Source organism: Sturnus vulgaris, chromosome 5 (genome assembly GCF_052056855.1).
Source record: "Sturnus vulgaris isolate bStuVul1 chromosome 5, bStuVul1.hap1, whole genome shotgun sequence".
Classification (NCBI taxonomy): Eukaryota; Metazoa; Chordata; class Aves; order Passeriformes; family Sturnidae; genus Sturnus; species Sturnus vulgaris.
This window is the reverse complement of record NC_142247.1, coordinates 64010372-64026358: the sequence shown is the minus strand read 5'-3', so window position 1 is coordinate 64026358 and position 15987 is coordinate 64010372. Positions and strand designations below refer to the sequence as shown.

General features: G+C 39.7%; 1 long non-coding RNA gene across 2 annotated transcripts in view; it reads left to right on the top strand.

Moving 5' to 3' along the window:
- LOC148223741 (uncharacterized) overlaps nt 1–15306 on the top strand; it is a 29799-nt gene extending 14493 nt beyond the window's left edge. The window contains exons 2-4 of one of the 2 annotated variants that reach the window (XR_015804084.1): nt 2962–3101; nt 3199–3357; nt 12768–15306. This is a non-coding gene — a long non-coding RNA (uncharacterized LOC148223741). Of the gene's footprint in view, nt 1–2961; nt 3102–3198; nt 3358–6337; nt 8062–12767 lie in introns of those variants that run through there. The other variant, XR_015804085.1, reaches the window with a different exon arrangement.
- Nucleotides 15307–15987: the final 681 nt, after the last annotated feature.

Here is a 15987-nt window from a genome sequence, read left to right as displayed (position 1 = left end):
TTTTATCTTCCAACACAGTAAATATGCAGAGATTTAAACTTTAATTCTTTCATGGAGCCTTCCTTACTATTAAGTAACAGCAAAGAGGAATAATAATTTTATCTTCTTGCTAAGAGTGGCTTGTTTCCAAAACATCTTTCTGCTCTCTGAAATTTTTTTCCTCCTTGTGAGCTCCTTGGGCAGCAAGGGAAACAGCATAACAGGAGCTGCATCTTCTGTCAGAGCTCTGGTCCTGAACTGAAGCAGTGCATCATCTCTGCATTTCACAGGGCAATAACAAGCACAAATTCATGCTGGGTGGGAAAGGGATTGAGAGCAGTCCTGAGGAGAAGGTGTTGATGAGGTCATGACACCCCTGACATGACGCAGCACTGTGCCCTTGGAGCCCAGAAATCCAGGGGTGTCCTGGGCTGCATCCCAAGCCCCGTGGGCAGCAGGAGAGGGAGGGGATTCTGCCCCTCTGCTCTGCTCTTGCCACACCCCACCTGGAGTGCTGCCTCCTGGGCTGGGGGCTCCAACATACAGAGGACACAGCCCTGCTGGAGCAAGCCTGGAGCAGATCACAAAGGTGTTGAGAGGGCTGGAGCACCTCTCCTGTGAAGGCAGGCTGAGAGAGCTGGGGTCGCTCCTGCTGGAGAAGAGAGATCTCTGGGAAGACCTTCTTGCAGTCTTCCAGTAGCTAAAGGGGCTAAAAAAAGCCTAAAAGCAATTTTTACAAAGGGTACGGGAACTGTAGTGCTTTACGACAGAAAGGATATGATCTTATTTAGACTTTTATCTTGATCCAAATGAACTTATAAGTAAGAGAATTGCAGAGAACTTCTGATAATGCTCTTGTTGCACAGAGTATCTAATAGTGGCCTTTGTCTACTTCAAGTCAAAGCAAAAGTACAGACTTACAAATATTTAATCCTTTTCATTTCATTTGGGTGAATTAATCTGTATAAGTATAGTTTTTAATCACGCACTACCCTTTGCTCTGTTTTTCACAAGCAGATATTACAATGCTGCCTGAACTCACTCTGGGTCATTAGCCTCCATTTAAATTTTCCCTGTGGTTCTTCACAGTTCATAATGTTATATTTCACTAACCTATTTGGGGGCTCAGCTTGATTTTTCCGTATTAAATGTAACTAACTTTTCTATCAATTTTCTGCCAGCGCTTTTTTTCTACTTTGCTGCTCTACTCCATTATTATATGTAAAACTGTCCATCCCTAGTGTAGTGTTATTGCATAAAGTTTAGTGAAGGCTCATGCTAAACAGGAAATTAACCAAGGCCGAGGCTAAAGCCCACTGTGTCCCAAAGAACCATTCACACTTAATTCAGCCTATAAAGTAGTAATAAAAAATACAAAACACCTCGTGGTGACAGAGATGTCATTTTTCTGTTCTAGCTGCTATCTAGCACAATTGCAATCAATGGTAAATGTGTACATTACCCAGCTTAGTTCTTTGTAGTAAACTCTAAGTATAGGTTGCCATTTCCTAATACACAGTCTGTTTTGACATGGAAGCAGAACCTTGGATGAAGCAGAAACAGAACACCCAATCCCTTCTTAACATATCATACAAAAATGTATTTTTTTTCCCACAAGTATAGGATGAGTTGTGAAGAATTCAAGGAAATACATGTATACAACTGTTGTCAGCTGTGGAGAGAAAGTGAACTTCCTTGATATCAACCATACTGGTTTGTTGTAAAAAAAACCACATAAAAAACTAGAAAAGATATAGCAAAGGCTTGTGGGAGAAAGAGTCTTTATTCACCTGTTATCTAGAGAATTTAACCAAGTAATTTCCCCCCACATCATGGGAAGGAAAATCTGTGAAGGCCTCTTAAGACATATAATGTAAATGTAAAATTGTTTGAGGAAAGCAGCCTATGAGAACACAGTACCATTAAATTTATATTGATTATAAAATGTGAGTAAAGCCAACGTTAAAGTCAGTCAAGATAAATGAGAATTTGCAAATGGTTGATGAAACATGAATATGGAAAAAGTAATGCACACAGTGATGATGTCCAAAAGTGTCAGAAGTGCCATATTCCCTGCTGTTTGCACTGCTGAAAGCATTAAAATAACACCTTGCATCTCAAATCACAATTACCAGGCCTCTTCTTTTGCTTTTGTGCTGAGGAGAAGAGAGGGATTGCTATGGAGACAATATATAGCTAATAGCTGGAGGGTAGGTGGAATAAATTCAATAAATAAACAGTCATAGCTGAAAAGAAGGAACGAGGGATGACAACCAAGTCTGACAAAAAGCTTCTGATTTTGTATTGAAAATTTGAAAAGGATGTAGAAATCAAATGCTGTCACTAGAAGCTGATAAAGCCATTGAATAAACCTGGGAAAAACATCAGGGATTGATCTAGTGTTCAAAATGAGAAGCTAGCAGAGAATCATAGGACATTTTGCTAAACTCTACAGCTGTTTCTATGGCTTTGAATAGGTCATTTATATTATTACATTCTCTGAACATCAGATTACTATGAAATCCCCCTGGGTTTTTAGTCTGGGCATTGTGTGAACACTTGCTCTCTCTATTTAGCCAGTTCATTTCTTCCTGTGCTCTTAAAACCAGCATAAAGCTGGGCTGGTATGACAGCTGACTGACTCCAAGGGATACAATCAAACAATATTACAAATCACCTGCTAATCTTAAAAAGCAATTATATGTCTGAGAAAGGTCATTAAATAATGCATAGTATGGCAGGTGACATAGAGTCATGTTAATGGAAACACTTAACACTGTTACCATGGTTAGTGTGAAAAACGTGCCCAAAAGGGGCTGGTGCTGTTGACTGCCACTATTGATTCCAGAAAGCCTCATTAGTTCTGCTTCTCAATTAATTATGAAATACTGGAGAAATGCCTGTCATTGTTCTTCTGTCAATTAGAATTAAATATAACAAAAGCTTAATCTGGGTTTTTTTCTGTATTTCTGCCCTGTATAGAGCTCCTGCCCACAGTGTATTATTTGCTGTTGATCAGCAGGAATATTTTAATGGTGGGAAGGGAAAACACTGACTGCAGTCTTTGCCTTCCAGCTGACTTTCTGGGTACCTGGTCTGGCTTCACATCTTTCATTGCACAGGCAGGTCATAAATATTTTTCCTTCAGTGACTTTTCCCTCTTTCAATCAGATGTTTTGTAATCATTATCTTATGCAGTTTTACGTTGCCTTTCCTCAGATTCACAGCCTGGCTCTGGTACTTTCACTGGCCACATCTCACATCTCAGGAAAGGAGAAGGGTCATTTTGGTAGGCAGGAAGAGAAGGATGGAAAGGTTGAAGGCTTGTTCAAGTTTTTTCCCGGGAGCTTCCAATTCTCCACATCTCTTCTGTCCCAGGTATTCGCCCAAACTGTAACTAATCATCATGACAGCTTTGTCAATTTTTTGTGTTATTTGTAAAAAATTAGCTGTGTGCTTTTTATTAGCACAGAGACTGAGTTCTCAGAGTTTGAGTTTCTTGTTTCTCCTATGTAAAATAATACAAATCTTTTAATAATTTGCAAATAAATCTAACAGAACTATGGTTAGAAGATTGTGTTCAGCTCATTTTCACCCGGTCATCACCCAGTATTCTTCTAATCAAAGGTGGCTGGCAGTGACCTGTAGCAGTTGAGAAGCTGATATACATTGTCTTTTGCTCCTCCTATTGCAGATGCAATAACCTGCTGCAAAGAAATGTAGTGACTGCCCAGGGCAGTAATAGGCTGAGATGACCAGATTCAATAAGTGCTACTAACCAGGGAAACTTGTGAGCCCTTTGCTTTATTTGCTGTCATAATTGGTGGAAGTGAGGAAGTGGGTGTGTGAGGTTGAAGGAGGAAGTAGGAGGGAGCCTGGACTCACTGCTAACTCATCTTCATTTTAATACAGAAGGTATCAAGAGGATCTATATTACTCAAAGTATCTTTTTCACTGTGTTGGAATGTAGTGGATGTGAACATGCATTGTAGAATTTTCTATACAGAGAAATAAAAAGAATCCTCAAATTCTTCCAGGACAATAAAAGCTAGATGTGCTCAGTTCAGTGAACACTGATGTGCAGTAGTACTCCCACTGTGCTCTCTGACCTGTCTATCTCAGCATACACTTTCCATCTCTCTCACCTCTACACTCGGCTGGCACTACAGACATTGCAGCAGCACATGGCCTGTTACTTGACCTGTGCTTGGTACCTGTAGGAGCACAGAGAGAGTCCCTGGAGCTGGCCACAGGTGAACCTTCTTTTTGTGTCAGGTGGGTGCACAGAGCATGCTGGCGTCTGTGCTGCCACAGTGGTTAAAGGTTAAAGATGTGTCCAAGCTCCCTGCTGTTACTAATGGGTCAAGAAATTTTTTTCCTTCTCATTTTAACTGTCTGGAAATAATGTGTCTAATCCAAGCAATTTATCTAGTCAGTGTTACCTGGATATAAGCAATGTGGAAGAGATACTTCTGAAAGACATTGTGTCTCCTATTGAATTCAATCATTTGAGGATTAGATGAGTCACTCCTCAGATTTATCAGACCCTTTACAGTCATTACAAAGGAAACCTATATGACTAACCTAGATTGCAACACTTTTTGGGGGTGAAACCTGGAACACAGGAATTCCACCTAACCTGAATGACAGGGAAATTGGTTGAAAAAGTATTTCAGTGAAGGAAGCTGAAATATAGGGCAGCACAGAAGGTAACAAGAAAAACGATAGAAGTACTAAAACAATAGATCAACATATCATTGTAGTAAAGCATTGTAAATAAGTTTGTAGTGCGATGAAGCTTTGTTACAAAATGCTATATTACATACCTCAAAAGTGGAGACATCATGTGGTGTGTTAAAAGTTTTATGTTTCCACTGGAAAAAATACTCAAAGTTAATTCATTTCATTGTTAATTATAAATCTTTAAATGAATTAATATGTTAATGTATTTTGTATTTTTATATTCACTGGAAATGTTTGACAATATTTTAATGGAGTTGAGCTATGGATATGTGTAGGCACAACAGCTCTGTGAGCAAATTATCAACTTTACAAATAAACAGAATTCCACTGAGCACAGCAAAGCCTTTTTATGCCAACTGTGATTTTGAAACTATGTGTTTTGATGGAAAGCTTTGAAAAAAATAATTACATTATTTAAAAGGTGTAAAGAGAAATCAGGAAACAGAAATAATTGCTCCATTTAACTCTCCAAGATGAAACACAATTGCATCTTTTCTTCTTTTGTGCATTCTTATTTATAGCACACAGTAAACAAACAGCATATTGTGTAGCTTTGAATAGTGGCTGACACTACTTCAAATAGATGATCTTGACAGCGTGCCCAAAGAAATGTTTCAGCTTTACAGCCAGAGAATGTGGTTTTTCTGTGAACTAGGTGCTCATATTGATACATTTTTTAAATTAGGAACACAGTGTTTATTTCATTGTAGGTGCATTGTTCAAGCTAGTGGTTCTACAGGGAGGACAAGGAGATCTCAGAGGAATGAGTGGAGTGCTGGTTGAACCTCACTGCTCATCTGAAATAGCATGAAAACTGTTCATACAGCTGGAGTGGCTGACTCAGTCCGTGTTTTCATCTCTAAGAAGGGCTTTAGCTGCCAGGGCTGAGAGCAGTAGGCACGACCCAGTCCCCAGACTCCCCAGGTGAGGCTGTGTGAGCTCTCTGTGTCTGCACCAGAGCACAGGCAATGTGCAGACTGCAGCTGCAGGGTGACCAGGGACCAGGCTCTGGGCTTTGGCACGGATGCATGTGAACACACAGGTCTGTGAGCTCAGGGAATATCAACTCCAAAAGAAAACCATGGAAATGAAATACATTCAAGAAGCCTGATTGTATCAGGTTGTGCATATTTTAAAGTTTCTATAATATTTATATGCTTGTACCAAATGTGTGAGAGGCACCTAATTTGAAGTGTTACTGACAGTAGAGCAGATTATAAAGGGCAGCTGGACTTTTCCTTTCTCATGCATTATGCTTACAGGTCACTGGCTTCCTCTGCTGCCCAGGGAGGTGGTGGAGTCATCCTCTCTGGAGGTGTTTAAAAAAAGACTGGATGTGGCCCTCAGTGCTATGGTTTAGTTGATAAGGTGGTGTTAAGTCATAGGTTGGACTTGATGATTTCAAAGATCTTTTCCAACCTTGTAAATTCTGTGATTCTGTGAAATGTGAAATAGTTTGGTCAAACAAATGACGTTTGTCAAGCTCTATTTAAAAAAACATTTGCTCAAAGCAATTCTAATTAGTACAGAAGCATGTGAATAGACCTAATTATTCTGATTGTTTTCATCCCAAGTATCAGTTAACATTAATTCTCTTGGTAATGTTCCCCTTCAGTCACAGGTAAAAGGAATCCAAACATTTCATTGTAAAAGGCTGCAGATGAATCATCTTCACAAAAACCACGTGAACAAGGCATGGCCTGAAAGGTGTGTTGGGTTTACAGTAAACTGACAGGATCAACAACAGGTTCTGCTCATGACCTTGCTGTTCTGGACAAACCAACAGCTGCCAGAGCTTGTGTTTCCCATCAGTTTTGTAAGAAATGCTGAGCCTGTGATATGTCTAAGTATAAATTTGACTTATTTTAAATGAGTAAATACTCCTGTCTGAGTGCTCAATTGAAAATAACTATGAAATGGTGCAATATGACACAGTCTGACATTCCAATTTTTGAAAGTATTCAACTGTTTAATAAAACACTGAGGAGCAATATTTAAAGTAATGTACATTGTTACATTAGCTATGTGCATTTAGTTATTAACACAAGTATATCTATTAAAATGATTTGTTGTGATAATTCAGACTATGAGTCACTTTCAGATGCATGAGAAGTCTGTACTAACTGATGTGCTGTTTGAAGAGCAACCAAGTTTTCCATTACTGTGCTGAAGCAGGATGCATTGTGGCACATACAAAATGCAGCACAGCCTAAAGGGGAGGCTGCAGTTAGCTAGTTATTTCTGGCTTCAGTTACACCACAAACTCTATTTGTGATTCCAGGATTCTTTCTTACTCTTTGACCAGCTCTGTTTTTTCACAAAACCTGCCTATGGTTGCTCTCATCCTGACAGCTCCAGTTTTGGCAGCAAGGGTTGGAACCTTTTCACCTCTGAGGTGCTGGTGACCACTGGCAGCTAAATCAGACCTGGGTCCTGTAAAGCTGCTCTGACAGAGGGCTAAAACTCAGACAGCTTCTAAAGTCACCTAGTGATAATCATGATGCATTACATGAGACACTGAAGTGCACCACAGCCACTGTTTATTGTTATTAAAATAATTTTATTTATAACATATTAACATAATAGATGCATGTATGTTCTTCTGGCACCAAGAGGGCAGATGAATGAAACCTGCATTTTCAGTCTTTGTAAAGATATGGCCTGATTGGGATTACAGGAATCAAAAAATATTAGGCTAAATTGTAGGTGATGAGCATTATTTTTAGGAAGGTCAGTATTTTATTTATTTCAAATGTTTATGTTATGTTATGTTACGTTATTGAATTTAATTCAATGTTTTATATTAGGCATTATTAGAAGACAGGTTTTTATTCAGTATTCCCACTCAAGAGAGAACAGACTTGCCATTAGCATGTTCTAATTAAGAAGGTTTTCTAGTAGATTACAAATGGGACTTTTTTAGCTGAATTATGTACAATAATATTGACTGATTCAGCTCTGCATCTGCCAGTGCAGTCTTTACTGCACTCTCATTCCCTTAATTTTCTGTAATGTGAGTACTCTGAAAATAACACCAGTCTCTTTGTTCCTGAGAGGGAACAGACCTGCCTGAGGCTTGTTGAGTTTATCAATGTTTGGGTTGTTTTCTCAGAAACGTACTGGCCTAAACACACTGGTAAGTGTGGCAGATTTGATGAAAATAATTTACCCACTCGACACAATCATGGAACCTCTCTTCATCTTCTTGGAAAGGCTTTTGAGTGTATATTGAACTGTGAAGCCTACAATATTGATTGCATTTCGGCAGAAATAATGTGCATTTATCAAACCAGAAGCTGAATGTTACTCATTTAGTTCCTGTCCTCTGACTTTTTTTCAAAAGACCAAACATGGTTCTGGTTTCTCTTCTGTAAAATGTATATTTAAGTTTTGAAGTTACAAAATATAAGAATTATATGAAAAGAAAAAAAAACCAAACAGTAAAAACCTGTTGAGTGTTACTTTTAGATACATTAATATTTTGTTCTGAATGTTTTGCCCAGAAAAGCTGCAGCTGCCCCATCCCTGGAAGTGTTCAAGGACAGGTTGGATGGAGCTCTGAGAAATCTGGTCTAGTGCAAGGTGTCCCTGCCCATGGCAGGGGCTTTGGAATTAGATGTTCTTTAAGGTCCATTTTAACTGAAACCATTCTGATTCTATGAAAATGGTCTTTGAATGAGGCTTTACCTCAAATGAAGACAGGCACAGTGTATCATACCTGCTAATAAGAGAACATACAGCCTCAGCCCAACAGACATTTCCCCCTCCCAAACAGCATCTGTTTTCTATTGTAAATAGAAAGTGAATTTTCCTCTGAACCCTATAATTATAGAATCAAATATTAATTAAAAAGTTAATTGCAAGAGACTTATAGTATAAACCAAAGGCACAAAAGTCAGCCAACATATAATTATGATACCTTTGTGAGAATTTGAAAATTTATGATCTTCCAATAGCAAATTTAAGTCAGTATGTGTAGGGAAGTATTTAGAGGTTTGATTTTTTTTTCCATTTTGCTGCCAGTTCATGTTGATTTCATATTCCTTTTTTTTTAGCCTTTACATCTGTTCACCCATTAATAACCTAATTTCATGACTTCATGAACTACATGTTGGATGTGACCCCGGTGAGTGTACACAGGGCTGACCAGCAGTGCCTGTGAAGGCTGCAGTGCAGAGCTGAGGGTGTTATTGTGAGATGCCCTTTGGGACCACACTCTTCATTTTCTTTCCTCACTTGAGCACATTTTGTTGATTTGACAGGGAACAGTGGGATGGAAATAATTTAGACAAGATGTTGAGGTTTTTACTGTCTGAGACTGAAGTTGCCTTTGAGACTGGGCTGGGTTGGTCCCAGCTGCTGCACATTGCTGGCTCACTGACAGCCAGGGAATGTCCCATACGGCAGCACACTCAAATCATGCTGTTTACTTTAAATATTAACTTCTTGGGGAATGAAAAAAGGTTCAGAGGCAAAGCAAGCTGTGCTTAGCCTCTGTTTGATTTGCAACAGTTGTAATACACTTTTCTCTTTGCAGTTACTCTTCAGTCTGTGGGTCTGTTAAATCCTGTATTTCTTTGGGGAGCCAGGTGCTCTGTGGCCAAGGCAGGTTTATATGGGCAAATTTAGTTTGCAGAACAGACAAAGGAGTGGTTCAAGACCAGTACAGACTGAGAAGAAGAGAACAGACAAGTGTGAAGTGGACAGGGCATACTGTAAAGGATGAGGTGGGAACAGATTTAGTGTTGGCTGGACAACAGGCTGCAGAGAAAAAGTTATTCCATCACCACGGCAACTAAAAGCTAAGAGAAAAGCATAAGAGGCAGTGATGAGTCCTGTGGCCTTACACAAGGATGTGTATTCAAGGATGTCCCACAATGCCTATTTTCATTTGCCTTTCAGATTAGATATTAACTGCAGTGGTTTTATCCCTTTCCTTTATGCAGTGTTTGCACTGTTTGCACATTACAGGCCTGTTTCCGTGGGCTGATGGATGCTCAGAGCCCATGGAGCTCAGGTCACAGCTCACAGCACCATAGCCCATCCCAGCTGGCAGGGGAAATCCGTGTTATCAATCTGGTAATACCAAAAGTTTTTGTATTTTATTTCACAGCATCTTTAAGATGTTACCTAGGCTTTAACTTTAAATGGGAACTGACTCTTCTCTCCCTCTCATCTGTTTCATATTCACATGATTCTAACGAGGTTAGAGTGGCTCCTATCCTATTGTGTTCCAGCCAAGACAAAATGTAAGAAAATTCTTCAAGTCTGAATGCTATGCTGTGAGTGATTAGCTGTCCCATCAAACTTGGTATGTCAGGTGGAAATGAAACTGAAAGTCAGGCTTGCATATGAGCAGGTACTGACTACTGACTTCTGCCAAAGAATGGCTACCCAGCAGGAGAAATCCTACCAGCAGTGTGAAGTCAGACTACAAACCCATGGTTGCTTTCCACACTGCGACATTACAATGCACTATTTATATCTAACCACTCCTGTTTGGGCAAACAAGTTTCTAAAAACCGCATCAATGAACCTGGATCCTGATGTTATTACATTGAAAACACCATTTTGCCACCTAGTGGTGGTTTCTCTCTTTATGTCTTTTGCTTCTCCAACTTGCATCTTCTTACTGTTCTTTGAGCTGTGTATTGTTCAGGCAGGCAATTCTTCCAAGAAGGCACATAGTAATTTTCCAGAAAAATAGCTACATGTTCAGTAGAAACTAAAAGTTTGTTGGGATGAACTAGCCAACTTCTTTAAAGAATTAACCTGGTTTAGAAGGTTTATGTTCCAGATTTGCTTTACTTTCTTAAAGATTAAAATAATTGTGCTTTTAGATCTGTTCAAGGTTTTAGTTAAATAGAATTTTCCAAAGTTTCCGTCTGCTATGATTTTCAGAGTAGATGGAGGACTTCACTCTAACACATCTGAGCAGCATTCCCTACCAAACACAGTGTTTTAACACTTGTTGGGCTGTGGGAACAAGGTTGTAGTATAAGTAGGGGCCCCTGTATGTGTAGGGGCAGTTATATTTTGAGGGAGGCAAGTTGCTGCTCTACAGCCCCGAGACAAACACTTCTGAAAGATGGGATCTCTGAAAGAAGTCTCTTCAAAGCCATGCACTAAGTATGTGATTTACTGCAAGGAGACACTCCCATCTGGGGTGTATTTAGTTATAACAAAGCTGTCTTTTGTTTAGCATTGCAGAAACAGCTGTGTTTGTCTATAAGCCAGAGAACAAAAATGAGAAATAAAATGAAGGTATATTACGGTGCATTATTTTAGTTAACGTGGTTTGATTTTGATGTTGTCTTCTTGGGAGGTTGTATGGAACTCACTTCCTGAATGTTCTGACAAACATATTTTTTTTTCATTTCAACCTCTGAAAATATGCCAGAATTCCAGTGACCTTTTCTTTTACTAAAAAGGCTCTTGTCTTACTGGAGAGGGCTAGTTCATTATTGTGGTGAAATTATACCTTCATGAGAACAGTATGGTCCTGGCTGAAACAAAACACCACATAGAGAGGAAAACCATCCAAGACCTAAAATGCTAAGGAAATTATGTACACTTCTTCCCAAGAAAATGTCCTGTTTCTAGATTTTCTCAGTCAGTGGCACTGCTGTATGAGCTGATGAGAAATCAGAATTGTGTGTAGATTGTAGCACTGTGACAGTGACAGGCTGTGCACTGTTGCACTTCTTAGTCTGGAGGGGCTGAGGGCACCATCAGCAAAGGGAACTCAGTGTGTCAGAGCCATCGGGAGAGCAAGGACCATCCACTGCACACAAACATTTAGTCCTCATTTCTGATCACCTTGTTGTTCGTTCACATTGTGGCATCTTCATGAATATTCGTTTACAGACAGACTGACGAGGGTTTCCATGTGAAAGCAAATGATTGCTTATGAATTCCCATAAAAATCTATCTAAAGTGTAAAAGCTTTACTCAAAGGGTTAAGGTAAAATTCAGAGAGCAAGAAGACAAAGTGCAGAACTGGATGTGAATTGGCATGAGCAAAACTAAATTTTTTCAAGTTCCTCAAAGTAAAATAAAAAAGATCCTCAGAAAATCCTTTTTGACTCATGCTGGTGAATATGAATCTTAAAAGGATTTATTGTTCAATTTCTATTATATCTCCTCTCTCCTAAAAATTAAAGAATTACATTTATAAATAATATCAAAGTCATACCCAACTTTATCACTAGCAGACCTTATACAAAAATACTTATTTCATTGATGTTTTAACCTTGGTAAGAGCAATACAGATTTTTAGTCATCACCAGTAAGGGTGTTTACTCTGTTTCTTCAAATAAATTATTTCATGACATCTATAAACTGTTAAACAATGGTTTCTTCCTTGTATGTATGTTATCATGTGCCAATTAATTGATATAACCCACTGTTTTACTGTGCCTTTGACCCAGGTTGTCATGGTGTAGAAACCTGAAACTATGACCCTTATTTCTGTCAGCTTCACCTCTTTGGTAAACAGATGGTATTTGGTTTGGCTGAGTGAACTGGGATATTTGTGAACTGGCTTTAATGATCCATTCTGTGCAGGTTGTTTTTCAGCAAATTATAGCTCATAGGACCATTCAGGTAGGAAGAGACCTCTAGTTCAACCTCCTACTCCAGGCAGAGTTAGCCGTAGGGTCAGACCAGGTTGCTCAGGGTTTTGCCCTGGAACTCTTCCAGAATGGACAATGAATCAATATCTCAGTGAAAGCTCTGCACTGCTTGATGGCCTTCCCTGAACATTTTGACCAAGAACAGATGTCTGGGAGACCTTGGCAGCCCCATCAACTACCTGTATTGAGAAGTTACCCCTGAGAATGCTCAGAAACCACTGACTATGTTCCACAGCTGCCCATCCAGCAGATCTTGGGTCGAGTTCCCCCATGAGAACCAAGGTGTGTGACCAGAAATACCCTTAAGATTAAAGAAATTTCTGTCCATTTCTTTACCATCACCACGGGGTCTGTTACAACAACCCATCAAGTGTCTGCCTTCTAAGCCTCTTCTCTGTTCCTGACCCACAGGCTCTCCACCAGCTGGGCATTCATCCCATAGAAGAGCTCTGTAAATCCAAGCTGCACCTTCACACAGTGGGAAACCCCTTCTCCTTGTCTTCCCTGCCCAAGTTTTCTGAAGAGCTTGCTCCATTGTCCTGGTTTTGGGCAAATTTGGGGGAAAACCTCCAGAAGGAGCCCCCAGACAGCAAACCCCACGACTCCTCCCCCCCCACCACCGGGTTCGGGAAGAATTTCCTCGGAGAAGAGTGGGAGAAAAAACCTGTTTATTTAACAAGCAAGACACTCCCCAGCACAGGGAAGAAAGACAACACCAGCTGACAAAAAAAACTCTTTCACCGTTCTGAAGGGATGACAAACTCAGTTTCTCTGGCGAGTGGTCGCTCAGTTATCAGTCTCTGGCGCTGGGGGTGACTGCTGCAGGTGACAAAGTGTAGCCTCCCGGTGTTTCTTGGGGTTTCCCAGGTCCCCGTCCGGAACAGGTTCAGATGGTATCCAGGAGAGGGAGGGGACGGGGTGGAAGAGAAAACAGTCCAGGGAAAAAGTTGGACTGCCTAGCTGAACTAACTAATAAGAAAAAAGCAAGGGCAAAGCGAAGGAAAGAAAAAGAGGCAGACGCGAGCAAGCAGGCAAGCAAGCAAGCCGAGCTAAAACCTCTCCTAAACATAGACCATGGGGGAGGTGAGCCGGCTGATAAGACAAAACAAAGCTTCACTCTCAGAGTCAGTCCTGGAAGCACAGGACATAATACCAAACATAATCAGGACACACGATTGGAGATACAAACACCATAACATCACCCTAGGACATCCATGTTCTTGCTCCCTCCAGCTGTGCAAGCTGTTCCACCAGGTCTCAGTTATTCCAATATTTCTGTGACTCCATGCAGAGCTCTACTTTCTCCTGCTTCCTCCACAGGTTGCAGGTCTCTGTATACTCCTAAAGTTGATGTCTTTTTACCGTTCTAATTGATTCTGAGGTGTCTCTTGTCCCTGCCACCAGCCTTTTGCTTTCCACCCCTTTCGGTGCTGTCTCCCACATGTCATTATTTCCATTCATCACAATTCCTAGGTTAAAGCACACCAGGTGAGTCAGCATGTGAGCAAACACACTCTTGTCTGGCTTTGTCAGGTGGATCCCATCTCTCCCTAACAGTCCTCAATCCTCACAAAGGATCCTGTGTTTTTAAAAGCCAAATCCCTTTTGATGACACCAGTTGCACAGCTGGGTATTGATTTGCAGGACCATCTGCTCCTTCTCATGCATTTCCCCTTCACCAGCGACACTGAGGAAGCAGCACCTGGGCCCTGCCCCTCACCCCCATGTCCAGAGCCAGGTAATCACTCCAGACCACCTGTCAGCAGTACAAACAACCTTTTTCATGGCTGAAGTGTGTACCTGAAATGTACTGAATCTAGATTCTCTCAAACACACAATAATTTTAATTTAATGATATTAAATATTTTTCTGTTTGATCAAGCATTGAATGTTGGAAAATCAATTGCTTAGAAGTAGCTACAACCATGGAAATCCTTTGAATTTCCATCAGGACATTAATCGTTATCACTAATATTTCTTGATAAATTTATTTTTCTTTTGGATGTTAGGGAGAGTATTTCAGCTATCCCTGTAGACTACTGGAAAAGTCTATATATCTCTATATACCTACGGGCTTTTCCAATTATTTGTTTGTAGAATTCTGTCTTTCTATACAGTAAAGAAATCTCTTCCTAAGAAATTACCTTTCTGCTGTTGAAATATCTGGTCCTTCAAGAGTCTAGGAAAAATTGTCTGCCGTGGTTGAGAATACTCAACAGGAAAGTTAAATATTTCCATTGGAACTCACTTCTTTTATAGAGCTTGCAAAACACTTCTCGAAGAAATCCTGAACTCCTCCTGACATAACACTTGATGTTTTCTGTCTTAAAATACATTTCCAGTAATAATAATTTGCTAACAAATTAATTCTGTGATTTCAAAACACCTCTGGAGCGCCATTTAGTGGCTTGGCTTCCCATTTACTTCAGTAGTGAGTGGATTTTTTTAAATAGCATTTGTTCTCAGTTTTTTACAGTGGTATTTGTTCTCAGTATTTTACCTCTTTTCTGTAATTACTTCTGCTGTTAAAATGGTCACATTGTCAAGTCTAGCTTAAAATTCACAAACATTCATTGTCTGCACAAATGGAATGAAATCTCAGCTATAAAATGCCTGTTGATTTTACAGCCTTGAATAAAACACTATACTTATTTTGCCTTATTACAATTTTTTGCATTGTTCCAAAACATGCAGAACAGCTTATTTTTGTTGTTGTTGTTCAGTATTTATCCAGAGTATTTAATATGAATTCCAAGTTATGAAATGAACATTTCTCTTTGTAGGTTTTACGTTTAGAAAACCTTGTGGTAAAAAGTTAGCAAAGCAAGGGAGTCTAGCATAGAGCAAACTACACATTATTCTGTAAAATATTAATTTCATATTAATATGTGGGAGATGTGAAAGAATAGCTGTGAGGTACAAAAAAGTGTGTTTTTCTTCTACCACCTCATCAATTCATACAAAAGCACATATGTATCCACCTAGCAATAACAAGTGAATAAAGTTCCAGGGGCAAATCTCTGCCTGTGTAAGACTGGAAACAGATTTCATAACTTATAAATAATTATATTCATGATTAAGAAATTGTCTAATTTGTGTAATAGCACAAAGTGGGGCTCTCTGCCCAGAGAGGAGTTAAGTTTAGGTGTGACTGTGTGTGTGTGTGACACCTATAGATGCCATGGAAGATTTGTGCATTTTGCCTGCCTTCTCTGCAAGCACACAAAATGAATGCAGAAATGGGGGAACAAAATTCAGGGCCAGTCACTTTTTCTTGCACATAGATCACTTGTTGATCTAAAATGAAACAAAATGGGTGTTTCATGGTCTCCAGAAAAGCAGTAACCACCTGGACCTGAATCAGATCTGGCTGGCTGGAGATGAGATGTTGCGCAGAGAAGGGATAAGTGGGAGAAACAACCTGCTCTGATGGTGAGGAGATTTAGAGAAGCCTCTACAAGCAAGCAGGAATAATTGTTTTCTTTTCAGGACAGAAAAGACTGTGCTTTTGCTTCAGGAGCAATTTTATCTCATCTGCTACTAGCAGGATTGTGGTAGCAGTTCCATTTTTTTAACAATGTGAATGAAATTTAAATTTAGAGAATTGTATATTCCCGAAGTTCAGCAGTAA